The following is a 25,406-nucleotide window of genomic DNA, read 5'->3' as shown; positions in this document are numbered from 1 at the left end:
ACGAGTGAGTCGTGAACCACGCCACCACCATGCGAATGACATGTGGGCCAGCTGCATTTAAGGTCCGCATGTGATTGACTCATAGGCCAGGCACTAGCCACTGAAGATCGGTCCCATGGGCCCCGAGAGGGAAATGTAACTCCTGCGTCAGGCCTTGTGGTGCTCCCGCAATACGAGCTCGTGCCAAAATCGGAATTTGTTTCTTGCTACTACCAACTAGTACTAGTAAGGTACACGTGCATTGGACGCATGAGATTCTGGTGGTTTGTGCATTATGCTTCTACATGTGGGGTTTTCTAGATTCTACATGTGGCAAAATCGGTGGAATGTAGATCATATCCAACGGCAAGTAGTGCTTAGATTTGCCATCTTTGTACCGTCGGATTGGCTTCATCCAACGACAAACTTCCAAAGTTATTCACACACTATATAGAGGTATAGATATATAGATGCTTGGTTTGCAACCTAAGGTTGCCACGCCTAAGCTTAGGCATGCCACAATATCTTAGGCATGTGTTTGGTTCATTGCTACACTTGTGGCTTGCCACACTTTTCTAGCTACATGGTCCACATGTCATAGACTCAACTTCTTGCCAAATCTTGCCACACTTGTGGTGCCCATTTTGTTAGCCACATTTTTTGTGGCAGACACAAGGGTTGTTTGATTTTAGGACTAGCATTGCCACACTTTATCATACAATGTTGCCAAACTTGCCTAAGGTTAGGGGTTGTTTGGTTAGTAGGGCTGTTTGAATTGTGACTATCTTTGCCATATATTGCCACATGATTTTTGCCACACTTGCCTTAGTTGAGTTGCTTTGTTAGTCACACTTTGGCTTGCCTAAGGGAAACTTGCCACACTTTTTGGGCCTGTTTGGAGTGTGACTAACTTTGCCAAAGATTGCCACACCTAAAGTTAGGCAAGTTTGACCAACTTAGGTGAGTGTTTGGTTCAAGCCACATCTTAGGCAAGCCACACTTGGGCCCCACATGGCATACACATAAAAAATGTGGCAAGATTCCCTTAGGCTTGCCAACTTGTGGCTCTCATTTTGATGAACTAACCTTAGGCAAGCTTGGCAAAAATGTGTGGCAAAGTGTGGCAATGCTAGGCCTAGAACCAAACAACCCCTTTGTGTCTATGACATGTGGGGCTCACTGCTCATAAAAAAATCTTTGCCTTAGGTGTGCCTTGAACCAAACACCTACCTAACTTGGTCAAACTAGCCTAAGGTTAGGTGTGGCAAAGTGTGGCAAGGTGTGGCTAGGAACCAAACAGCCACTAAGATTGCCAAAGATTGCCACACGTAAGGTTAGGCAAGTTTGACTAACTTAGGTGAGTGTTTGGTTCAAGCCACACCTTAGGCAAGCCACACTAAGGCCCCACATGACATAAACACAAAAAATGTGGCAAGATTCCCTTAGGCTTGCCAACTTGTGGCTCTCATTTTGAAGAACTAATAACTTTGCCAAAGCTTACTTGTGGCAAAGTTAGTCATGAATTAAGTTCAACCATGGAGTCTTCTAGATTATACATGTGGCAAAATCTGGTGGATGATATCCAACGACCGGTAGTGCTCAGTTTTGCCATCTTTGTACCGTCGGATTGGCTTCATCCAACAACCAACTTTCAAAGTTTTTCACACACTATATAGGGGGTATAGATATAGATGTGCCGGTCCGTTGCAATGGATCCAAAGTATATCTATTTAGCGGAGTGCACTCTAAACACATTATCTATTATTTTTCTCTAACCTTTCGTAGCCATGTAACCAAGCCACATAAGCTTCATGGGTGCCCTCCACATCATATTTTTCATACTATGTTGACTGGAAAAAAGATAAATCACCCAAACAAGATCTTCCCATTTTTTTGTTCCTACGATGTTGTGCCATGCACGTACCTACTAGTTGTATAGTGGTAGTACTAGTAATGTATTAGGAGTACAAACTTGGTACTAGTAGGAGTAGTACTAGTACGGAATGCTCCTACTCTATCAACGAGCCCCATCTGACACCAAATTTCTTGGCTTCCGTGCTACAACTAGATCTTCCCCTCGTTTCTATTTTCCAACCCGGCAGCGGGCGGGGTGCAGTTTGCCAATAGTCAGTTTGCTCAATGGCGGTCCCACACAAAAGTGATAATGCTAGGCAACACGCCTTCCCTAAGCTATGTGTCGTGTCGGACAGGCCGTGGAGTACTCCCGATTCCCTGGCATGTGGGGGTGCGACGCGAACGCGGCAGCCCTTTTCCTTTTACTAGCAATGTGCCCGTGCGTTGCGACGGATCCAAAGTAGTAGAATAGTAGTACTTGTTCAAAAACTTGAAAGAAATCACTCTTGTTTTGATATACTCCCAATATATTACTCCCTCCATTCCTAAATATTTGTCTTTTTAGAGATCTCAAATGGACTATCATATACGGATTATATAGACATATTTTGAAGTGTAGATTCACTCATTTTGCTCCATATGTAGTCACTTATTGAAATCTCTAGAAAGACAAATATTTAGGAATGGAGGGAGTACTTTTCACTCAAAGTATATTTCTGAGGCTAGTTTGATGAGGTGAGGGAGGGATGTTGTTGCTTTCAAGATAATAAGGGGTTTTCTGCAAACTGGAGCAGAGAAGTAGGCTATTGTTGCAAAAATGCCAGAACTTACCTCACAGCCGTTAGATGCAGATCTAATGGTCAGAAACGACGGATGACAGACACACCACCATCACCAACTGAGTCTTTTATAGGAGTAGGAGTAGAGAAACATGGATAAATTGTAACATTTGGTTCCGCTCCTTGGCACGATCGATAGATAGAAATAATGATTGGAAACGCTAGGGAGGGGCTATTTCCGCCAGATAAGCAGGGTACGCAGTACTAGGTTGGTGCATCGTCGGTTTGGTCACATGCGGTCCGACATGTTCTAGTGTTTCTAGCAAGATGCCCGCGCGTTGCACGAATTTGATGGAAAAGGTAAGCACAACTTATAAATTGACGGATGGAGTACTAGTTACAGTGATGCATATAATTAAGCAAAGGGATCGCACATGTCGGTATTGACTGGAACGAGAATGCAACAACACAATAAGAATTAAGGCCACGATGATGCGATCATAGTGGTGGTTACAGAAGGAAAGAAGAAAGATGGATCCATCAACGTACGACCTCCTCCTCCTCAACTTGGTGCGTCGGGCCACCGACCGGCGGCTAAGGAGTGGCGGCTTTTGTGGCGAGGTCGAGATGCTTCTCAGTAAACGCATCCAAGGCTTCCAGCCGGTTGAGGAAGGCCAACGTCGTGGCGTCCTCACTGGCCTTGTAGATACCTATGTACACGATTTTCTCGTACAGGGGATGTGTAGGTCGACGAATTCTTGTAGGGCGAGGCGCCTCGCGGCGAGCGCGACCTCCAGGTGGACATTCTTCGTGGCGTCGGCGGGCAGTCGCAGGGCCACCAGTGCTTGAAAGAGGTTCCGGCCATGGAGGCCGATTAGGGTGTCACGCAATGAGGAGCCCGGGCGTGCGGGCTGGAGGAGTATGGCAATGTCGTCCGTGAGCTTCTTGAGGATGGTGAACTTGTTGCTAGTGGCAACGATCATCTGGTCCAACTGAGAGTCGTAGTTGGCGTCGACAGCGGCCATCCACCAGCCGGTCTCCAACACCGTCTGGAGATGATCCTTGGTGCCATGCCGCAGGCCGGCGTCGTGGACCATCTGGCACAGCCGCTGGCCGCTCGCGCGCATCACCGCCATGGGTCTGGAGTGAGCTCTTTTGCGCTTAGTGTAGGTGCTTAGGCAAATGCTTAGGTGCATACGATGTGGTAGATGCATTGGAATGGAGGGGCGCCTTTATATGAGGGCAATGAGGGCAAACTGTGTTGCATTAACATCGTGCAACCTCTTTTCCTGGACCTCCTCCCATTAATTCCCTCATGCATTAATTGAAGGATGATGCATTGGCCATTCAACATTTCGGGAACCGCTACTCCCTCCCTCGTCAACATTAAAGCAGTATCAGGAACTTTGCCGCCCGCTGTCAAATCGAATACTCCCTCCGTCTAGGTGAGTAAGTCATCTTACGAAAACCAAATAGTAAACACATAGGCACGATGCATTAACTCTCACGTTGTTTCTTATTTTTGACATAAATAGAGGAATCAACATATAAGAGATGTGGGGCTTGTATGCTTTTAATGATTTGAAACTATCAAACAGGACATGCAGTGGTCAATTCGTTGCATGCAATGATATTAATAATGCTTAGTATCATATATTAGTATCATGTAGTACTTTATTTATTGCCATATACGGCACATAGTAGCATAGCATTTATTATGATACGATATCATGATATGATACTCAACTCTCTCTTTCTTCATTTAATTCTATGACACCTCATCAAAATTGCCTAGTTGGCATGCATGATACTAGCTATGATACTACCATTACATCCAGCCTTAGCAAATAAATATTAAGTTCTCTCATTTTCCTCTCCACCTTGGTCACCTAGACAGAGAGAGTATAATGTACTATTTAAAAGTTGAGGGCGGGGCTTTTCTTGCGCGGTAGGCGGGGCAATTCCGCCTAGTCAGTTCGACAGAGACGCGAGAAGATGAGGGAGTAGGCTGCTGCAAACATAGGGCTGTGTGATTTGATAGCGAGTTACTGCTGGACAGGTGGGGCCCCGTGATTTGACTTGCCATGATCATTTTAACTGCGGTGCTACGACCGGCGTGAGTCTCCCGATTCCTGACCACCTCCATACAGGTGCCTCTCCCAATGCTCAACCATGTAGTAGAGGCTGACTCTTGCATGAGAGCCAACTTCTCCACTTTTTCCTTTCCTCTTTCCTCCACATATGCAAAAATGCCATGTAAAGCGGGCTTATAGCCCACTATTGTAGTACTTACTTGCTCCTAAAGGTGCTAAGCTTGCCACATAGGCATAAAGTCTGATGTGGCAAGTCAATTAAGAAGAGAGGGACTAGTTTGGTGACCCAAGGAAGAAATGGTGCTAAGCGCATGTACCTAGGTGAAAAGAGAATTTTGAGTCTATAGCTAATTAAATGAAGCAAACTTAGCAACCAAAAACTAATAAGCATCTATGCATTGGGGACTTGATTGCTAAGCCATTTAATGCCCTTAGCACCTCATCTAAGCACCATTTCATTGGAAGAGGTCACTCCTTGGCAAATGCAATAAATACTACTCCCTCTATCCCATAATATAAGAACGTTTTTGGCACTATACTAGTGTCAAAAACATTCTTATATTATGGGACGGAGGGAGTACAAAGAAAGAGATGGAGAGAAGTAAAAAAATACACTTATAGCCAACCTTATAGCTAACCTTGTTGTAGTATAAGTGATGACTATGTATGACATGCCAACATCAGATAGCCTAACGCACCGTGTTAAATCTCCAAGGTCGCGAGCGACGCGACGGTCGTGGTAGGCGTGACCATGATACGGGCTACTGGCAGTCCTTGGATCCGAGATTGAACGGTCGCATGCTAAGTTGCTGAAAATTTGCAGAATAACCCTCTAGGATAGGATATTCACCCATAGGTCTAGAATCACGCCATGCAACCGTTCGATCTCAGATCCAAGGACTCCCGGAAGCCCGTACCATGGGAGAATGGAAAGCCACTACCCTATCATTCGCACGCTGGCAGTTCGCTCCTACTCGTCCCCGCACGTCCTTTAATATTATGGTGGTTCGCTCCTAGTCATCCCGTCCTTTCACATTACGGCAATTCCACTAATCCTAACCCTCCTCCCAAATCCATGGCGTCCCAAATCTCCATGATCGGCGGTGAGTACAAGGTTAGAACCATCACCGGCCATGAGTTCGACATCATCTACACCCGTTCTTCCGCGACGGTGAAAGGATTGCTTCAGAGGCATGTTCAAAAACTCAGATGATGAGTAGGTTGCTGGGCTAGATGTTGAGTACCCCACAGTCCTGGGACGAGAGAAGGATCTAAAGGAGGAAGAGAGGAAGAATCCCGTCGTGATCCAGGTTTGCGTGCATGACTTATGCTTGGTCTACCACATATGCCATGCCGACATTGAATGCCAGGATTTTAAGAACTTCCTCAAGAGCAACCTAGTCAAATTCATTATTGTAGACTTTACGAACGACAAAAGAGTCCTGGGTCAGATAGGCCTCATTGTAGGCAACCCCTTCGACCTCCGGAAGAATTGGCTGCTGCCCTCGAGTGGTCAGCCTTCAATGCTGACCCTGGCAGGAGCCATGGTTCATCCTTCGTATGGTAAACTGGAGAAACCTCATTACACGTTTCATCGTCATGCATGGCAGCGGAATGTACTAGATATAGACCACATCCACTATGCTGCAATGGATGTCTACCTTTGTTTCAATAACTACAAGGGTTGGATGAAGAGCAAGAGCCAAGTGTGTGGTTCAAGCAAAGAAGAATCAGCCAAGAGGAAGAGGGACAAGGACGAAGTCGAGGACATGGACGAGGACTCCGAGTGAGTAAGGTGTCAGTGTTGTTGCTCATGGTGGTTCTAATGTAGTGTCTACCGGATTAGTTGTAGAGTTTAATTTCAGGTGTGCTTAGTTTAATTTGAAGGGTGTGTTGTGCAGAGCCCCCAGCAGAACTATGTTATGTTTCTTCTCGTTACTTTAACTCTTCAGTATGTACATACTACTAGTATTTCTTTAATAGAATTTAGCACCCCATTTAAGCATGTACTAGCTTTTTAAATAGTACTATATGCATAATTTGGCGACGAGCGCTCTCTATATGTACCATCTATTTTTTTTAATTTCAAGTTTTGCTCCATGGCGTAATCCATCGAAACTACTACTGTAAAAAAGTGAGTATATATCTTTTTTAAAAGGCTAGAGGGCGGGGCAATCTAGCTTGGTCGGTTTCACGAGAGGCGAGGGCCTTTGTGATTTGATAGCTCATTACTGCTGTCAAATCGAATAGTACTGTGCCGCCCGCTGCACGCCCGGCTGAACATGCCTCCTCGTCTCCATCAAACCCCTCCGTTAAACCTGCATGCAAAACGAGAATCCTACTCTGGCCACATGTCCGTTCATGAGCGGGCCAGAATTAAACGCAACACCGACCGAGCTCCTCCCGTCCGCCCTTAGTTTAAACGAGGCCAGACGCCGGCCAAGCTCCTACCGTCTGCCCTCTATTTACACGAGGCCAGACAGACAGCGGGCAAGAATCGCACCCCTCCGCCGCTCCCCCATCTCCTCCTTCACCATTTTCTCCACTCTTCTGATGGCTTCCGAGGAGCCGTTCTCCGGCATATTACCCGGCTGGGTGGCCCGCCGAGCCCTCTGGATACGGGTGAGGCTGCTCGGTGCTTCACCAACCTCGCTTGGCCGGACGGAGCTAGTTGCCGCCCCAAGCAGGCGCGTGATTCAGCAACTCATCGCTCCAGTTCAGCTCGATGAGGAGTGGCGAGTTGCTCCATGCCGGCACGCCGGTGAGCACGCCGGTACGGGCGTCGTTGCTGCCGTGTCGTACCGCACCACTAGTGTCTACGATGGCCGCGGCTCCCGTGTCTGTGAGCGTGCCTCCCATGCCTGCACAGTGCCATGCAGGCAGAGACAGAAGCCGGGTGCATGAAGAGCGACGACTCGGTGGCCAGCTTCTCCTTGTTTGCTGCCATCATCGAGAAGAAGTAGAACACGGGAGGCCGCCACCACTTGGGACCCATGAAGGCCACCGCCGAGGCGACGACTGCGCATTCAGGTGGTTACTTTGCTGCTTCGTCTCTTCCGAGGGCCTTCGTCAACCCCACAAGTGTCTGACGGACATGAGGAAGACAAAGGGATCTGCATGCGGCCATTTATATTATGTACTCCCTCTCCAGCTGGCGGGGAATATTTTTTCTAAGAATGGATAAATTGTATGTATCTATAACTAAAATAAGTCTAGATACATCCATTTCTAGGACAAGTATTTTCGGACGGAGGGAGTATTAATTATATCAAGAGAGCCGGATTGGCACCGCTTAGTTCATGTAAATGTAATGAAATCCATCATGTTTATATGAAGATCCGGCTTTTTATATGAAATCCTTCATGCTTATATGAAATCAGTCCGTGTATGCACGAATTTCATCTGGTTGGTTAGAGTTGTGAAAATGTATGCCACTGGCGTTTGATGTCGTCCTCCACGGAAGGAAGCGGGAGGAAATTTGCCGGGTGCCGTTGGAGATGCTCTTATGCTGGAAATAATAGTGTGACATCCGATCCATTTGAGTTAATTGCCTGTATGATTGTCCCTCTATAAAAAGTTAATTCCATGTACAACACACACGTGACTTGCAGGGTGGCTACAACTTCATACATAAAGTTAAAAAGAAACAAGTCCATCCTTAATCTTGTATTCTAAGTACTCTATGGGTTCCACTGTCAGTACAGTAGCAAAAGAAGTATATATTAAATAAGTAATATATAATATAAAAATCTAAAGTTAAAAGACAGAATTCGAACTCATGTCATCGCGTTGCGAGCATCCGGCGCTAACCAGTCCAGCACATTTTTGTTGTATACCATGCTGGAGATATATCTCCATGTCTACTCTTATACTCCATTCGTTCCTAAATATTTGTCTTTTTCAGATTTCAAATAGACTACCACATACGGATGTGTATGTAGACATATTTTAGAGTGTAGATTCACTCATTTTGCTCCATATGTCTTTTTAGGAAGGGGTAAGATTTCTCCTAGATTTATTTATGAGGTATCCAGATGGCACTACACCGCCAAGAAAAGAGGGTAACATCAAAATTATGGACTACTTTTTTGAGTATGTTGGTAAGGTCCGGTCATAGTCACTTGTTGAAATCTCTAAAAAGACAAATACTCCCTCCGTCCGGAAATACTTGTCATCAAAATGGATAAAAGGAAATGTATCTAGACATATTTTAGTTTTAGATACATCTCTTTTTATCCATTTTGATGACAAGTATTTTCGGACGGAGGGAGTATTTAGGAACAGAAGAGTAAGAAACAGAGTTGGTGATGATGGTGTGCGTGCCATCCTGCAATATAGTCCGTCGGATTTATATCTAACGGATAGGAAAGAAACTATGGCAATTTTGCAAAAATATACCCACACGCCTCTCCATGTTCGCAAATAAGGCCTTCCCTCATTCATCCTTTTCTCTCACAAGATAAACTACTCATACAAATGCATCTTGATGTTCCATGCAACGCATGGGCAGCTAGCTAGATTCTTTTAAAATAGTTGCTGCGATAATTGGGTTGAAGTGATATATTTTATGTCTGCCCCGAATGATTTCAAATTCACTAGTAGTAACAAAGAAAAGGTTGCCTTGTTAATTAACAGAAAACAGGGTGAAAACTTTCACATGAGGGCGGTATAAACAAGGCACACTGGGTTCAGCGTCATCGTCACTACAGCTGTGCGCGCGAGAAGTCTACCGAGCGAGGCACCGAGACACAATGTTTGAGAGAGGAACCAATTGAAAGATTATGATCAGATCAAGTTGTCACCCTTCTGCTGTCATTGTTGCGGTGGGGGGAGGGGGAGGGAGAGAAATACGTATCGAGAGTGTGCGCGGTAGGCACAAAGGCACAACTAGCGAGTGTGTGTATGTGTGTGTGTGTTTGAAAGAGGAGTAGATAGATTACTATCAAGATCGAGGTGCCACCCTACACCTTTGGTGTCGGGTAGTGTGTGTGTGTGTGTGTGTGTGTGTATGTTTGAGAGAGAAGCCAGTCGATAGATTAGTATCAAGATCGAGGTGTCACCCTACTCCTTCGGTATTGGGAAGTGTGGGTGTGTGGGAGTGGGGGGGGGGCAGTGACACTCACATATCTCTACTCTTATAAAAAACAGAGTTGGTGATGATGGTGTTCCTACCATCCTGCAATATAGGCCATCCGATTTATATCCGACGGATAGGAAGGAAACTATGGCAATTTTGCTAAAAGATACCCACACCCCTCTCCGCATTTGCAAATAAGGCATTCCCTCGTTCATCCTTTTCTCCCACAAGATAAACTACTCATACAAATGCATCTTGATGTTTCGTGCAACACATGGGCATCTTGCTAGTAGGGAGAAGGAGTTTGTGTGACACGTATCTAGCTATATTAAGGGATAGGTAGATAGCATTTGTGCGAGGCATACTTAAAGCATCACGAAGATAAACAAACGGTGTGCATGCAAGTGCTGGAAAAAATGAAGCGAGAAACAATGTGCGCGCGCGTGCGCGCACGCATGTGTGTGTGTGTGTTTGTGTGTGTGTGTGTGTGTGAGTGAGAGAGAGAGAGAGAGAAATCTCAAAACAAAAGGTGCTCTATTGGAATCCCATTGTATATATTCATATGGTTCCGGAACTCGAGTTAACCTTAGGCATATGTGTGAGAGACACTATTATACTTTGAGACATTAGTGGTTGTGGGTGGGCGGAATTAAAGGGGTGGGCATGTAAGACAGAGAGAGCGTGTGTGTTTCTGTGTGAGAGACTTGTAGGACGGGGTAGAAAGACGAATTTAACCTTGACAGAGGGAGAGAAATACACGAAGTGCACGTGTGTGATTCCGATGACCACAGGGAAACGAGATATGTATGGGTGTGAGAGAGATTGCAAAATTCATTCACGTATCACTATCTAGCGATCGTGGACGTGCATCGTTTGAACATAAATCAATATCTACTTCGTATCGTGGCCAAAGGTACAATATCGATTCAACGCTATAAAGATTGGACAGTCACATATCACATTTTTTCTATTTAAATAAACCTTTTCAGTTGTGCATGCCAAAATTACAGTGATGTTTCTTCAAACAACCAATGTAGCTATCATGTACATGCACCATTGTTACTCTTGCATTCAAATTCATTAGTCTTGGATGGTTTAAGTTTCTATTTTGAAGTAATATATGTAATATTCATATATGAATTCAATGGGTACGCAATTTATGAAATGGAGGCTATGTAATCATAAGAGGTAACACTTTTAAGTAGCGGACTACAATATCCATTTCTTTTTGTGCGCCTCTACACTAACACGTCAATGCATTATGTTTAAAGTAAATAACCAATGGCACTAAATTATCTATTTACACGAGAAATACATAGGCTGAGCGTTTGATCCCTTTTTTTGTGAACGCGCCACTACACCCGTATGATTGGCCGCGCCCGTGTGAACGTCCAAGTTATCGGCGCATCATCCCAAGTTATTGTCTTTTTTTCTGGGGTGGACTTCACACCAGTTATTAACTGCTGACGTGTGCCCCGTGTACACAGTCTAGCATGACCTTCCCGCTAGCACGGTCCAAAATTAGTTGAAACTGGCTACGAACGATCCCACGGGCAGAAAATCTCCCGCCCCTTCTAAAATTTCCGCCACCTTAGTCTTTAGCATGCGAAATTTCCCTTTTGTCCTTGGTGCACGAGACCAACAGTTACAATACCACACTCATCTACATAATAGGTCGGGGCTACTTTGGTAACTTCCAGTCCCCCCCACTACACGGCACCCCCATCTCCTCTCCCCCTCCCGCAAAAAACGACTAACTCCACAGCACCAGAGCATCTTACATCATGCTGTCCGTACTTCATCGGCCTTTCTCCCCTCCCCTCTCGAAACCCTAGACTGCTCATCCACCGGCGTGCCATAGCCCATTCACTGCCAGCGGCGTCCACCTCAACGGATATGCTTCTGCGGCTGCATCTACCCCTCCCACCTCCCCTAGAAACAAGTAGACTGCTCATCCACCACTGTACTACAACCCATTCAGTGCCGGCCTTGTCCACGGCGCTAGATATGCTTCATCGGTACTCTCATCAATCATCGCGTATCCGCAGCAGCTCATTCGTACTCCCCACCGGAGACGCTTCATCCACACCCCCCGAAGCCGCCCCATCGACGCCTCCGTCGACGGCCTCTGATCCTCTTTGCCGACACCTTCCTCAACCCTACCGGAGCCGCTTCGCCGACACCATCATCAACCCTACCGGAGTAGCTTTGCCTATACCATTCTCAACCCTACTGAGGCTGCTTTGCCAACCCACAAGTCCATGGCCTCAGATCCGCTTCCTCGCACCCTCATCCAACCACCGAAGCAGCTTCTGACGCCTCGTCTGTCGGATTTCGGGTTCCGGCAGACCCTCAAGGTTTGAACTCTGGGGTGCACGCGGAGATCACACCTCCTGCCTACCCACGTCTCGTTGCCTCGCAAGGATCTAAACTACACAAAGAACAACACAAGGGACACGAGATTTATACTGGTTCAGGCCACCATTGTGGTGTAATACCCTACTCCAGTTTGTGGTGTGGTGGATTGCCTCAGGGGGCCAATGTTGAATAATACAAGGAAGAACAACCTCGCAAGGGGTTGTTCTTGGCTGGTGCGATGAACTGCTTGGGTGAGTTCAGTCGCCTCTCTCTCTCTCTCTAGTCTACCCAAAATCTCCTCTCCTCTACTCTGCGGTGGCTAGCTCTATTTATAGAGGGAGGCCCTGGGCCTCTTCCAAAATATTGAGTGGGAAGGGCGCCAACAATTGGCCATTTTAAAGGGGAACATCTAGTACACTTATCCTGACTAAAGTCGGTCCTCGCCTGCCAAAGACCCTAACGGTGACGCCGGCTTGGGCTCCACGATGACCTCCATCCTGCCGTCCTGCTGGTCTTGGTCTTGTTGCACCGAAATGGTTGCCTTTGCTTGATACTCCTGCCTGTGCTTGCCCCCTTTGCACCAAAGAGGAAACAAGGACTCTGCGCAGGCCGGCACCCGCCTAGCCTCGGTCGTCATGGCTTGCGTCATGGGCACCTCGTGAGGTACCCCGCCTTGATCTCTCTGCCTCCTTGCGAGCCAGCGTGACGAGGCTGTGCCCGAGGAAGCCTCATGTCATCCGCCCCGCGAGGCTTGGCCCCTCGCGAGGGTCTTGAGTATGTGTTGATGAAGATGGGCCGTACTGGGCCACTCCTTGAGGCACGCCGCAGGCCGCAGGCAGGCAAGTCTGGGTACCCCCGTTCCCAGAACACCGACAGTAGCCCCAGGGCCCAAGGCACGCCTCGACTTGGCTTAGCAGAGAAGGGAAGGGGCAAGTGTGAAGCACCGCGGGCCCCATCAGCCTACGTCCTTGGGCGCCGCATGGCGGTTGATTGGACGTGGGCGTCCTGGCTCCCCCACGACGCCTCGGTAACTGCATGATTTGACAAGTCCCTGCACGCAAAACGGGTCATGATTACCTGTGATCGTGGTGGCCGACGGTTGGCCTCCCTCGACTATATGTATGGAACGGCCTTAGCCCTTCCAGTCCACCCCTTCTTTCTACTCCCCTTCTCCTTCTTAGCCGCTCGCCATCCCCATGGCCCCGTCGAAGAGGTTCTCGGCCACGGAGAAAGGAAAGGCTCGCCAGGAAGGGCCCGGCTCTCCTCCGGCCAAGCGTGGCCGGGGCCACCCTCGCAAGCACCCTACGGCCCCCGCTGCGGCCTCCCGTGGCCGTGGAAACAGCCCTCTATGCGGCGGCGGGCATTCGGCTGCCAACGAGAGGTACGCTGGGGCTGCGCGACCCCCAAGGCCGCGCTCTCGCTCGGTGGAGGTGCTGCCGGAGTTCGTCGTGTGGTCGGCGGACCCGACCGGCACCTGGCTCCAGCTCCCCCGCTTCTTTATAGGTGAACTTCCGGCTGGTGTCCCGGGCGGCCTTTGGCTTCAGGCAGATGATTGCTGCAGCAGGGCCTCCTGGGCTACTCTGGAGGTCTCCACCGCCGGGGAGGCGGCCCTGACCCGCGGCTGGCAAACGTTTGCCCGCGCACGCGGCCTGAGCCGACGATGCACTCTACACTTTAAGTTCGACGGTGATGCCACCCTCTACGTGAGGGTGTTCGGGGAAGACGGCCGCCACGCCGGATGCTGCCTCGAATATGATGAGCGTGGCCGCGCGCCCAGCCCCGGCGTTGGTCGGGATGAAGGTGGCGGGAGGCGCGCGGGCAGCAGTGCCCAAGGCCCGCCAAGCTCTGGTGACTCCCCCTCGGACGGCAGCTCCTCCAGTGGCGGTCGCGACCAGCCCCCTCCTCGTTGCGCTCGCCTGGGAGAGGGCAGCGGGTCGGCCCGACGCCGCGCTTCGGTGAAGCGGGAGGCGAAATCCAGCTGAGCTCCGGAGGCAGTACGAGCCTTTGCCGAAAGTTGGCGCCGGGCAAGTCGTGCCCCCTTTTGCTTTCCTTTCTCTCCCGCGCAAAAAGAATGTAGTCTGGTGCCCCACGGGGCGTGTTGAACTGTCGCTGTTTAGTTGGCACACTGTTTGTACTATTTCTGCGCTATGTTTTCATTCCGCGTGTTTATGCGTGGAAATCACTTATCTTGGGGGGGAGGGGAAGCTCGTTGGGGTCCTCGCCTCCCAAGTCTAGGGCCTCGTCGTGCACCTTGTGTCCTACAGGGTTTAGTCAGTAGGGGTAGTCTCCAGCCTTGGTAGCGAGGACAACCAACCCAAGTCCCGTGATCGTGTCGCGATGCCCGTGGGGCACGAAATGGTAGGGGTGCTCCCGCAGCGGACTCGGATAGGGAAGTACCAAACCACCGGGGCAGAAAAACACTCGCGAGGGTGCCCATGTTCCTCCCTCGTGAGACTTCGCGCGAGAGAAAATGAAACAAACAAGTGAAATGGAGGAAGGGTCGCGAGCTCGAAATGGTAACAGCCTCAGAAAAACTTCAAATAGAAACAAACAAGCCAACTGCGGAAAGCAAATGAAAGAAGCCGCGTCCGGCACCTAGTCTAGTCTTCAACATATTCTCACCAGCGTGGAGCTAAGTGCTGCCACTGGGAGTGGGCGGGAGCCCCCGAGGCCCGAGGGCGGCTCTCCGGAGACTCCGGGGCGTGTACATCCCCACTCATTATTACGTGAGAGTGTCACGGGCGGCGAGCTTCATAGGCGTTTGCCTTCTTCACAGGCACCGGGCCTTTTCCCAAATGCAGCAACTTCACAGGCATTCGCCTTCTTCATAGGCACCGGGCCTTTTCCAAAACGCGGCTACGTCACAGGTATTCGCCTTCTTCACAGGCACCGGGCCTTTTCCAAAACGTGGCTACTTCACAGGAATTCGTCTTCTTCACAGGCACCGGGCCTTTTCCAAAACGCGGCTACTTCACAGGCATTTGCCTTCTTCACAGGCACCTGGCCTTTTTCAGGGGTAAAATCTTCAGAGATGTTGGATGTTCCACGCGTTCTGGATGGGCACCCCCTCCTGGGTCTATAAGCGTGCAAAGCCGGGCGTGGAAACATGAACAACCTTAAACGGGCCCTCCCACATGGGAGAGAGCTTATGCAGTCCCTCCTTGGAGAGAACCCGTTTGAGCACAAGATCCCCTACCTCAAGAGTCTTGGGGAGGATGTTGCGGCAGTGGTATCACCATAGTGCTTGTTGGTACCTTGGTGCTTGCAGTACGGCTTCTCGGCGATGCTCCTCCCCCAGCACAAGATCCGTCCCCCGCATGGTGTCCTGCTGCACTTCGTCGAACGGCAGGACCCGTGCAGAACAACGTCTGACCTCGTGAGGGAGAACGGCTTCAGCTCCATAAACCAGAAAGAACGGGGTCTCGCCAGTCGGCTTGGTCGCGGTCGTTCGGATAGACCACAACACAGACTGGAGCTCATCATACCAGCCCCTGCCACAGGACTCCATCTTTGTCTTGAAGGTCCTGGTTTTGAGGCCCCTCAGGATCTCTGCGTTGGCTCGCTCGGCCTGACCGTTGCTCCGCGAGTGCGCTACCGAAGCGTAGCATATCTGCGTTCCAAGGTTAACACAGTTTGTTTTGAAGAGGTTACTGGTGAACTGCGAACCGTTGTCGGTGATGATGCGGTTCGGCACCCCGAATCGGCTCACGAGGCCCTTGATGAACTTGACCGCAGAGCCTGCGGGGATGGTGCAGACAGCTTCCACCTCAGCCCACTTGGTGAACTTGTCCACGGTGACGTAGAGGTAGCGGTAGCCTCCTAGCGCCCAAGGGAACAGACCCAGGATATCCAGTCCCCACACTGCGAATGGCCATGAGAGGGGTATAGTCTGCAGACCTCCCGCCGGCTGATGGATCTGCTTGGCATGGAACAGACAGGCCTCGCAAGCTTTCACCAGTTCCACAGCGTCATTGAGTGCCATGGGCCAATAGAACTCGCTGCAGAACACCTTGCCAACGAGAGTCTGCGACGACGAGTGATGCCCACAGTCTCCATCGTGTATGTCTGCCAGTAGCTCCTTCCCTTGCTCCTTGGAAATGCAACATAAGGACACATCATTCGATCGTCTCCGGTAGAGCTCTCCATCCTTGAGGCAGTCTGCCATGGCCTGCCATGCCACACGCTCCGCTGCCTCCTCCTTTTCCGGCAAGGTGCCTCATGTCAGGTAGCTCCTGAGCTCTGTGATCCAGCACCCTTCCTGAGGCTCCAGCGCCAGGAGCAGGCGCGCTCCTAAGGTCGGGCCGCAGACCGGGGCTCCCGAGGCAGGTGGTTGGGGGAGCTCCTCCCGAGGCTGCGCCGTGCTTGACAGTGATGGCGTCGCCGAGGGCTTGAAGAGCCACTCCCCGAAGATGCCGGGTTCCTGAGGTAGCCGCCTTGATGCCCTTTTGGTGATGTCATCAGCCTCTTGATTGGTGCCGCGAGGCACATGCTGCAACTCCAGCCCCCAGAACTGCTTCTCCATCCTGCGGAACTCCGTGAGGTAGGCTTCCATGTGCTCGTCCTTTGGCTCGCATACTTTGTTGGAGAAATTGACGAGGAGCTGCGAATCACCCTTGATGGTGAGGCGCTTCACCCCCAGGGCGACTGCGGCTTTTAGGCCTCCTATCAGGCCTTCGTATTCTGCTATGTTGTTGGAGACCTTTTCTCTGTGCTGGAAATAGAGTTGCACGGCGTAGTAGAGCTTGTCTTGAGTGGGAGATATGAGCACCGCACCAGCCCCCGCGCCGTGTCGGGAGAACACCCCGTCGGAGTACATGACCCAACCGTCCGGTGCCTCGCTTCCCAGGGAGAGTGATCGATCCTCGCCAGCCTCAAGGCCTGGCGCTTCTGCCCATTCCGCCACGAAGTCCGCAAGCGCGGCCCCCTTGATGACTCTGGTTGTGTTGAATTCTATCTGCAACGCTTGCAGCTCGATGTTCCACTCAGCAACTCTTCCAGCTGAGTTGGGGCACCTGAGGACCCTTTCCAAGGGGTATGCTGAGACGACCTTGATGGGATGGCCTTGGAAATAGTGTCGTAGCTTGCGCGAGGCTACCAATAGCGCGAGGAGGAGTTTCTGAGGCATGGGGTACCGCACCCTCGCGTCCCGCAACACCGTGCTGACGAAGTACACGGGGTACTCGACGAGGTGGGGAGTGCTGGCACTGCTAGCGCCCTCCGGAGGCCGGGCGCCTCCCGAGACAATGGAGCCCCCAGCGGCTGGTCGCTTGGAGGAGGGGGCTCTTCTGTTCTGGGTGTGCTTCCCTACAGCGGCTGGTCCTTCTCGGCTGCAGTCGCGGTCTCTGTGAGGCCCTCTTGGTCCTGCTTTGGTTTGACCCGGACGGTTGCTGCAGCCTTGGTACGACGCTCCTCCCTAACCGCCACCAGGGTTGCGCTGGTAGAGTAGGGGGTGGCCGCAAGGGAGAGCACCAGGGGCTCTTGAGGACGCGGAGCCACCATCACCGGAGGGCTGGTTAAGTACCTTTTGAGATCCTGGAACGCCTTGTCGGCCTCTTCAGTCCATTCAAAGGGGCCCTTCTTCTTCATCAGCTTGAAGAAGGGTAGCGCTCGTTCCCCCAGCTTGGAGATGAAACGTCCTAGTGCGGTCACGCACCCGGTGAGCTTCTGCATCTCTTTGAGGGTCTTCGGTGGGCTCATGTCCTCGAGTACTTTTACCTTTTCTGGGTTGGCCTCGATGCCCCGATGGCACACGAGGAAGCCCAGGAGCTTGCCCGAGGGGACTCCAAACACACACTTCTCCGGGTTGAGCCGCAGGTCCACTTTGTTAAGGCTCGCAAAGGTTTCCTCCAAGTCCTGTATCAGGGTTTTTGCCTCCCGAGACTTCACCACAATGTCATCAACGTAAGCCTCAGCATTCCTCCCGAGCTGCCGACCCAAGGCGATGTGCATCAGCCGCTGAAAGGTCGCACCTGCATTGCGCAGCCTGAACGGCATGCATGTATAGCAGTAGACTCCACACGGGGTCAGGAAAGCCGTCTTTTCTACATCTTCTACTACCATCTTGATCTGGTGATAGCCGGAGAAGGCATCTAGGAAGCACAACAGGTCTCACTCAGCGGTGGAGTCGATGATCTGGTTGATGCGAGGGAGTGGGAATGGATCCTGCAGGCAGGCCTTGTTGAGGTTGGTGAAGTCGACACAAATGCGTTCCTTTCCCCCCTTCTTTGGCACGACAACCAGGTTAGCCAACCAATTTGGGTAGCGGACCTCGCGAATGACCCCTGCCGCCTCCAACTTGCGGGTCTCTTGGACGATGAAAGCTTGCTTCTCAGTGGACTGCCGCCTCGCCTTCTGCTTCACGGGGCGCACGTTGGGGCACACGTTGAGGTGATGCTCAATTACGCACCTCGGGACCCCTGCTAGCTGATCAGGTTCCCACGTGAATACCTTCTTGTTTGCGCGTAGGAACTTCACCAAGGCCTCCGCCTGCTCGGGCTCGAGGTTGGCGCCTATGGTGAAGGTGGTACTAGTAGATCCATCCTCATCGACCAGTACCTGCTTGGTTTCCACCTTGTCTTGGGTGAATAGCTGCTTCTTCTTGGCCGGTGCAGCCCCCTTGGGCTTAGGGGCGACTGAGCCAGCGGGCTGTGCCGCCGCCGCGGCCTTGAAGGTAAGCTTGAGTGCTTGCAACGCATCCCCGGTGTCTCCGGACACGGTGAGGACGCCGCTACTCCCGGGCATCTTCATGACGTTGTACGCTGGGTGAGTTGCGGCCATGAACCAGGCTAGTGCCGGGTAGCCGAGGATGGCATTGTATGGGAGCCGACGGGGGCGATGTCGAAGTCGATCAGCTTCGTGCGGAAGTTGTCGTAGGTGCCAAAGGTCACCGGAAGGCGGATCTGCCCCAGGGAGCCGGTGGAGCCGCCTCCGACGCCCAAGAAGGGCTTGTTGGGCTGAAGCCGCTCCGGTGGTACATGGACGAGGCTGAAGGCCTCCACCGAGAGCATGCTAGGCTAGCACTGTCGTCGATGAGGGTCCTGGTGATGGCCGCCTGACAGATGGTGGGGGTGCACAGCATTGGGAGCGCACCCAAGTAGGCTGAGTTGGAGGGGTGATCATCCGAGCTGAAGGCCAGATCGGCTTTAGGCGCGGCCCAGCCCGGAGGAGCCCCATGCAGCGCGGAAGCGGCGCCGATCTGGCGGACGAATTGCTTGATGTGGTGGCCTAAAGGTGGTGCCTGCGAGCCACCTAGGAGAGGTGCGACGACCGGGTGCGCCGGTGCAGCGTACTGGGCGAGGAAGAGGCCGCACAGCTCCCCCCAAGAGGCCACGGAAGCCCTCGGCAGGTGGAGCAGCCACATGAGCGGTACGCCGGTGAGGGCCATGGGAAACCAGTAAGCCATGACCCTGTCATCGCCCCCGACCTCGAGGACGGCCTCCTCATACGCCAGCAGGAAAGCCAGCGGATCGGTCATGCCATTGTAGCGCGGTGGCATCTCCGGCTTGAACTTGTTCGGCCATCGCACCTGTCGCAAGGTGGGGGGCAAGGCTCGGAGCCCCCTGGCCCCCGTGCTGGCGCTGGCAAACGGAGCGGGCGGCGCGTTGCCCATCATGAGGGCGAACCGCGGTGTTGGCGGAGAGCGGGTCGGTGGAAGGGAAAGCTCCGGTGCACCCCCTACCTGGCGCGCCAAATGTCGGATTTTGGGTTCCGGCAGACCCTCAAGGTTCGAACTCTGGGGTGCACACGGAGATCACACCTCCTACCTACCCACGTCTCGTCGCCTCGCAAGGATCTAAACTACACGAAGAACAACACAAGGGACATGAGATTTATACTGGTTCAGGCCACCATTGTGGTGTAATACCCTACTCCAGTTTGTGGTGTGGTGGATTGCCTCAGGGGGCCAATGATGAATAATACAAGGAAGAACAGCCTCGCGAGGGGCTGTTCTTGGCTGGTGTGATGAACTACTTGGGTGAGTTCAGTCGCCTCTCTCTCTCTCTAGTCTGCCCAAAATCTCCTCTCCTCTACTCTGTGGTGGCTAGCTCTATTTATAGAGGGAGGCCCTGAGCCTCTTCCCAAATATTGAGCGGAAAGGGCGCCAACAATTGGCCATTTTGAAGGGGAACATCTAGCACACTTATCCTGACTAAAGTCGGTCCTCGCCTGCCAAAGACCCTGACGGTGACGCCGGCTTGGGCTCCACGATGACCTCCATCCTGCCTTCCTACTGGTCTTGGTCTTGTTGCACCAAAATGGTAGCCTTTGCTTGATACTCCTGCCTGCGCTTGCCCCCTTTGCACCAAAGAGGAAACAAGGACTCTGCGCAGGCCGGTGCCCGCCTGGCCTCGGTCATCATGGCTTGCGTCATGGGCACCTCGTGAGGTACCCCGCCTTGATTTCTCCGCCTCCTCGCGAGCCAGCCTGACGAGGTTGTGCCCGAGGAAGCCTCCTGTCATCCGCCCCGCGAGGCTTGGCCCCTCGCGAGGGTCTTGAGTATGTGTTGATGAAGATGGGCCGTACTGGGCCACTCCCTGAGCCACACCACAGGCCGCAGGCAGGCAAGTCTGGGTACCCCCGTTCCCAGAACGCCGACATCGTCCACGGCCGCAGATCCGCATCGTCGACACCATCCTTAACCCAACCACCGAAGCAGCTTCTGACGCCTCGTCCATGGCTGCAGATCCGCATCATCGACACCATCCTTAACCCAACCACCGGAGCAGCTTCACCTACGCCCTCTTCCACGACCACAGATCCGCTTCGCCCACACTGTAGTCCACCCTACCGGAGCCGCTCCACAAACACCCTACTCGATGGTTCTAGATCTCCTTACCGGACCCTGACAGCCAACGCAGCGTCATCACCCTTGACGTTTCTAACCTGATTCCCACCGTCTAGAGAGATGCCAAGCACCCGCCATGGCCTAGGTACTTGTCACCTTTAAACCCGTCCAGCATCACCTGCCCGATGTACTTCAAATATACTGACAGGTCGTTGTTACCTGTTATGCAGCTGGGAAAAACTATAAGGATGATGTTTCTTCTGGATCTAACAACTTGGCCAACCAAGATCCTGGACTGAGGCATTGCTATGATCTTGTAAGTGCGTCTCTCTCTCTCTTGTATTGTTCTGTGCCTGCCTGCGTGCTTTGCTAGGATTTTCGACCAGTAATCCCTTTGTGCAGACAATGATTTCTACTACTGGATGCTAAATTAGATATGTAGATGTCATACATGATACTACCTCGTACCTCCGTTCCTAAATATAAGTCATTCCAGAGATTCCACTATAGGCTACATACGGAGCAAAATGAGTGAATCTAAACTCGAAAATGCATCTATATACATCTGTATGTGGTCCATACTAGAATCTCTACAAAGACATATATTTAGGAACAGAGGCAATACATTACAGAAAATCGTAGGTGGCATGTAGGAATTCTAGTGTCCTCTATTAGGCTCCCTTAGAGTGCCTGCTAGTCCAGCAGACAGAGTTATGGCTAGTTTATGCTATGCACACAATCGTTAATTGGTGGTTTAAATATGCGCAAGGGATATGCAATGTAGTATCATGTAGAGATGTCTGAAATTAGCCGTGTCAACATGCAGATAGGGTTACACAGTGAAAAAGTACAAGATGTATGTGGCAATTTCATGGAACATCGCAAAAAAAGGAGAGGCAATGGTGAGCCTATACAGTGTGCTATGGTACGTCACTCCTCCATTGCAATCATCATGACATGCATTTGTATGTCAGTTCTATTGGCCAAGTTTCTTAGGGACAGTTATTACGAGTTATCCTAAAAAAATAAGCACCTGTGAATATAAGCTCCATGTAATAAGCCAACCAGTTCTTTTCATTGCGTTTTCAGCTTATCTCTGGTATGATCAGTGAGAAGTCTAGATTGCATTATATTTTTTATTTTGCTGCCCATATGGAAATTAATTTGACTTGCAAACGTCACAAATTGAACCCAGTGCAGTAATTAACATGATAGGAAAACAGACCATCACTATTAGCTCAAAATGCAAATACAAAGATACCATCTACTTGGCACAATCTACTTTGGTCAATGTTTTCCATAGAGATCCCATTGCCTAATTTAAACGAAGAACGCATGACCCACATTTAAATGAAGAACAATTGTTTATTGAAATTCGATGGTCCAAGTGGCTGGTTATTATCATATAGCAGCACCACCTGAAAGCATCATATAGCAGCAACAACAGCTCATAGCAACTCATCATACAGCAGCAGCAGTGTGCAATTCATCATATACCAGCAGCAGCTTATAGCAATTCATCATATATCAGTAGCAGGAGAAGCTCATAGCAATTCATCATATAGCAGCAGGAGGAGCATCTCTTAGCAATTCATCATATAGCAGCAGCAGCTCATAGCAATTCATCATATATCAGCAGCAGGAGCAGCTCGTAGCAATTCATCATATAGCAGCAGCAGGAGCATCTCTTAGCAATTCATCATATAGCAGCAGCAGGAGCAGCTCATAGCAATTCATCATATAGCAGCAGCAGGAGCAGCTCATAGCAATTCATCATATAGCATCAGCAGGATCAGCTTATAGCAACTCATCATATAACAGCAGCAACTCATAGCAATTCATCATATAGCAACAGCAGCAGCTCGTAGCGATTCATCATATAGCAGTAGCAGGAGCAGCTCATAGCAATGCATCATATAGCAGTAGCAGAAGCAGCTCATAGCAATTCATCGTATAGTGGATCAGAATGAAAATTTGGCAAAAAATCAGATTAGATCCTCACCTTGTTGGATGAGCTCATCCTTCAACAACACCTCAAGGCCATTGCTTAGGAGGAGGGGAGGGGGAAAAAGGTGCCTTCTGCCGCAGTGTGGCATCAGCCGTAGTTGTGTAGCGCTTGCCGGAGTAGTGTGTTGGACGAACTACAGCGGAGCAGCAGCTGGAGACCATGACCATGAGGGGCGGCGCCAGAGGGAGGAGCAACCAGGGAGATTTGCCGTACCCGCTGGCCATGTAGCCTAGCTGGACATAGCATCAACGAGGACCTGGCCAGATGGGACCAGTGGTGACGGCTCGCTGAGGAACCCTAGTGCTGCAGGTAGGGGATCGAGGTAGAGGGAAAGGGGAGAGGAGATGCAAGCGGGCAGGGCAATGAACGCTTGCGTGTTCGTTTTTACTTGAGGGTCAGGTGTGACACGGGCGTCAGCAGTTGCATTTTGAGTGTAATATAGGCAAACAACAGAGTCATTTCACTATTCCCCTTCCCTTCAATTTTTAGTGAGGTTCTATCGGAAACACCCCCCTCCAAAGCGAAATTAGTTAAGCCCAAGCCCATAACTCAAAAATGACTTCTTTACAACTTTTATGGCTTGTTTTGACAATAAGCCCTGAAAAGGCGGAATCGAACTGGCCCTTAACCTGTAATTCAATTGTGCGTGCAATGATGAATCACTCCTGCCTGCTATAGTGTACATTTAGGCATCATCATACATGGCATAACCTAATACATGTGCATTCCATTGTAGAATCTAGAATATGCAATGTTTATGTTAGTTCATATGTTGCACATGATGTTTAAATACCCCTTAAATCTGGTCAGTCAAGTGATGATCATTAAGCCTCCTTCTTTTGCTTCTTTTCTTCACATGTAAGATTTTCTCACACATCTGTTCAATTGCTTGTTTGCATCAGCCAACCATACAAGGACTGTTTGCTTTGATTACTTGTTGTTCTTAAGCTAACACTCTAACAGAGCTTGTCAACGATTTAAACACTAAGGGCTGCTATAGTGGGGCCTTGTCTAACTCATAGGTGACATAAAGGTTTGGTTGTACACTAAAGTAGGCTCTCCAAGAGTACCTGGAGATCCAGTTCGAAGGTATGCCTAGTTTTTACATAGTGCGGACATAGTAAATGCTAATTTCATTATGCAAGTGCAAGAGATGCGGCATGTTTCATTATGTGGTGTTGTTTTGTTATAATCTCATCCTTTTGTGTTCACAGACTGGAAAGTATGCATATTTATCTTCCAAGGAGACGAGTAACTAGTTTGTGTCACCTAGCAGAGGGGGTGCAATGAAGATAAGATTGAGGATTTCCACGTACATGATGTTAGGAAGGAGCCTTGCAAGAAAAGTAGGAGCTGCGCTGAGCCTCTTCAACCTGTTAAGGTAAGTCACTGTATGCAACTCAATAGTTCAATTCCTTGTTTGTTTCAGGCATAGTTAATTTGCTCTTTTCAATTGCTTTATTTGTCCTCAGTTAATGAGATGTCCAAAGAATGATGCCTGATGTTGGGTACTTGTATAACTATTAGTTGACATAATTAAATGCCTTACCATTTAATTACTCTGCCGAAGTGCGCCTGAAGCTTTGAAGTCTATTAACCAACTATTATTGCATGAGGCTCACAATCTAGTTTATACTAAGCTAATGATTGCATAGTTTTGCTTGCTATAGTATGTTTGTATGAAACCCTCTGTTGTTCATTATGCTCCCTAAGACTTTAATTGAGCTATAGAATGGCCAATTGCTTGCTTACTTATACGCAACGTGTTGTCTAAATTTGTAACTTCTCTGTGTTTTGGATTGGGCCCCAACATCATGCTCCTCTGGTGAGCTAAGAGAGATTTCTGTATGCAGGCTGCATAGACTATCTTTTTTATAATTTTTAAAATATCACCTGCTTATGCTTCATTACGTGTAACATTATTGTTAGTCCTGTTTTGCCATGTAGTACAAAATAGTGTCTTGCTCGCTTCATTATTGTAACTATATTTTTGCCCTAGTCATGTGTACTTACAGAAATATTTCAGGATGAAGTGACATCAACACAAAGATCTGCGAGCAGTGCGGCATGGCCATTACCGAATGATTATGGATTGGAATTGGAAGGTGCTGACGTTCTCGAGCATCAACAAGAGGTGGCAAGACAACGTGTACATGATTCTCAACGTACAATCAACAAGTTGAGACTGTACATGCAGGTGTCGGATGTAGGGTTCCGGCAGACCCTTAAGGTTCGAACTCTAGGGTGCACACGAAGATCTCTCCCCTACCGATCTACGTCCGATCGCCTCGTGAGATCTAGGCTGAAAACAATGAACAACACAAGGGACACGAGATTTATACTGGTTCAGGCCACCGTTGTGGTGTAATACCCTACTCCAGTCTGTGGTGTGGTGGATTGCCTCTAGGGCCGATGATGAATAGTACAAAGGGTGAACAGCCTCGCGAGAGGTGTTCTTGAGCTAGTGCGATGA

This window comes from Triticum dicoccoides, chromosome 6B (genome assembly GCF_002162155.2).
Source record: "Triticum dicoccoides isolate Atlit2015 ecotype Zavitan chromosome 6B, WEW_v2.0, whole genome shotgun sequence".
NCBI lineage: Eukaryota > Viridiplantae > Streptophyta > Magnoliopsida > Poales > Poaceae > Triticum > Triticum dicoccoides.
This window is presented reverse-complemented; position numbering follows the sequence as displayed.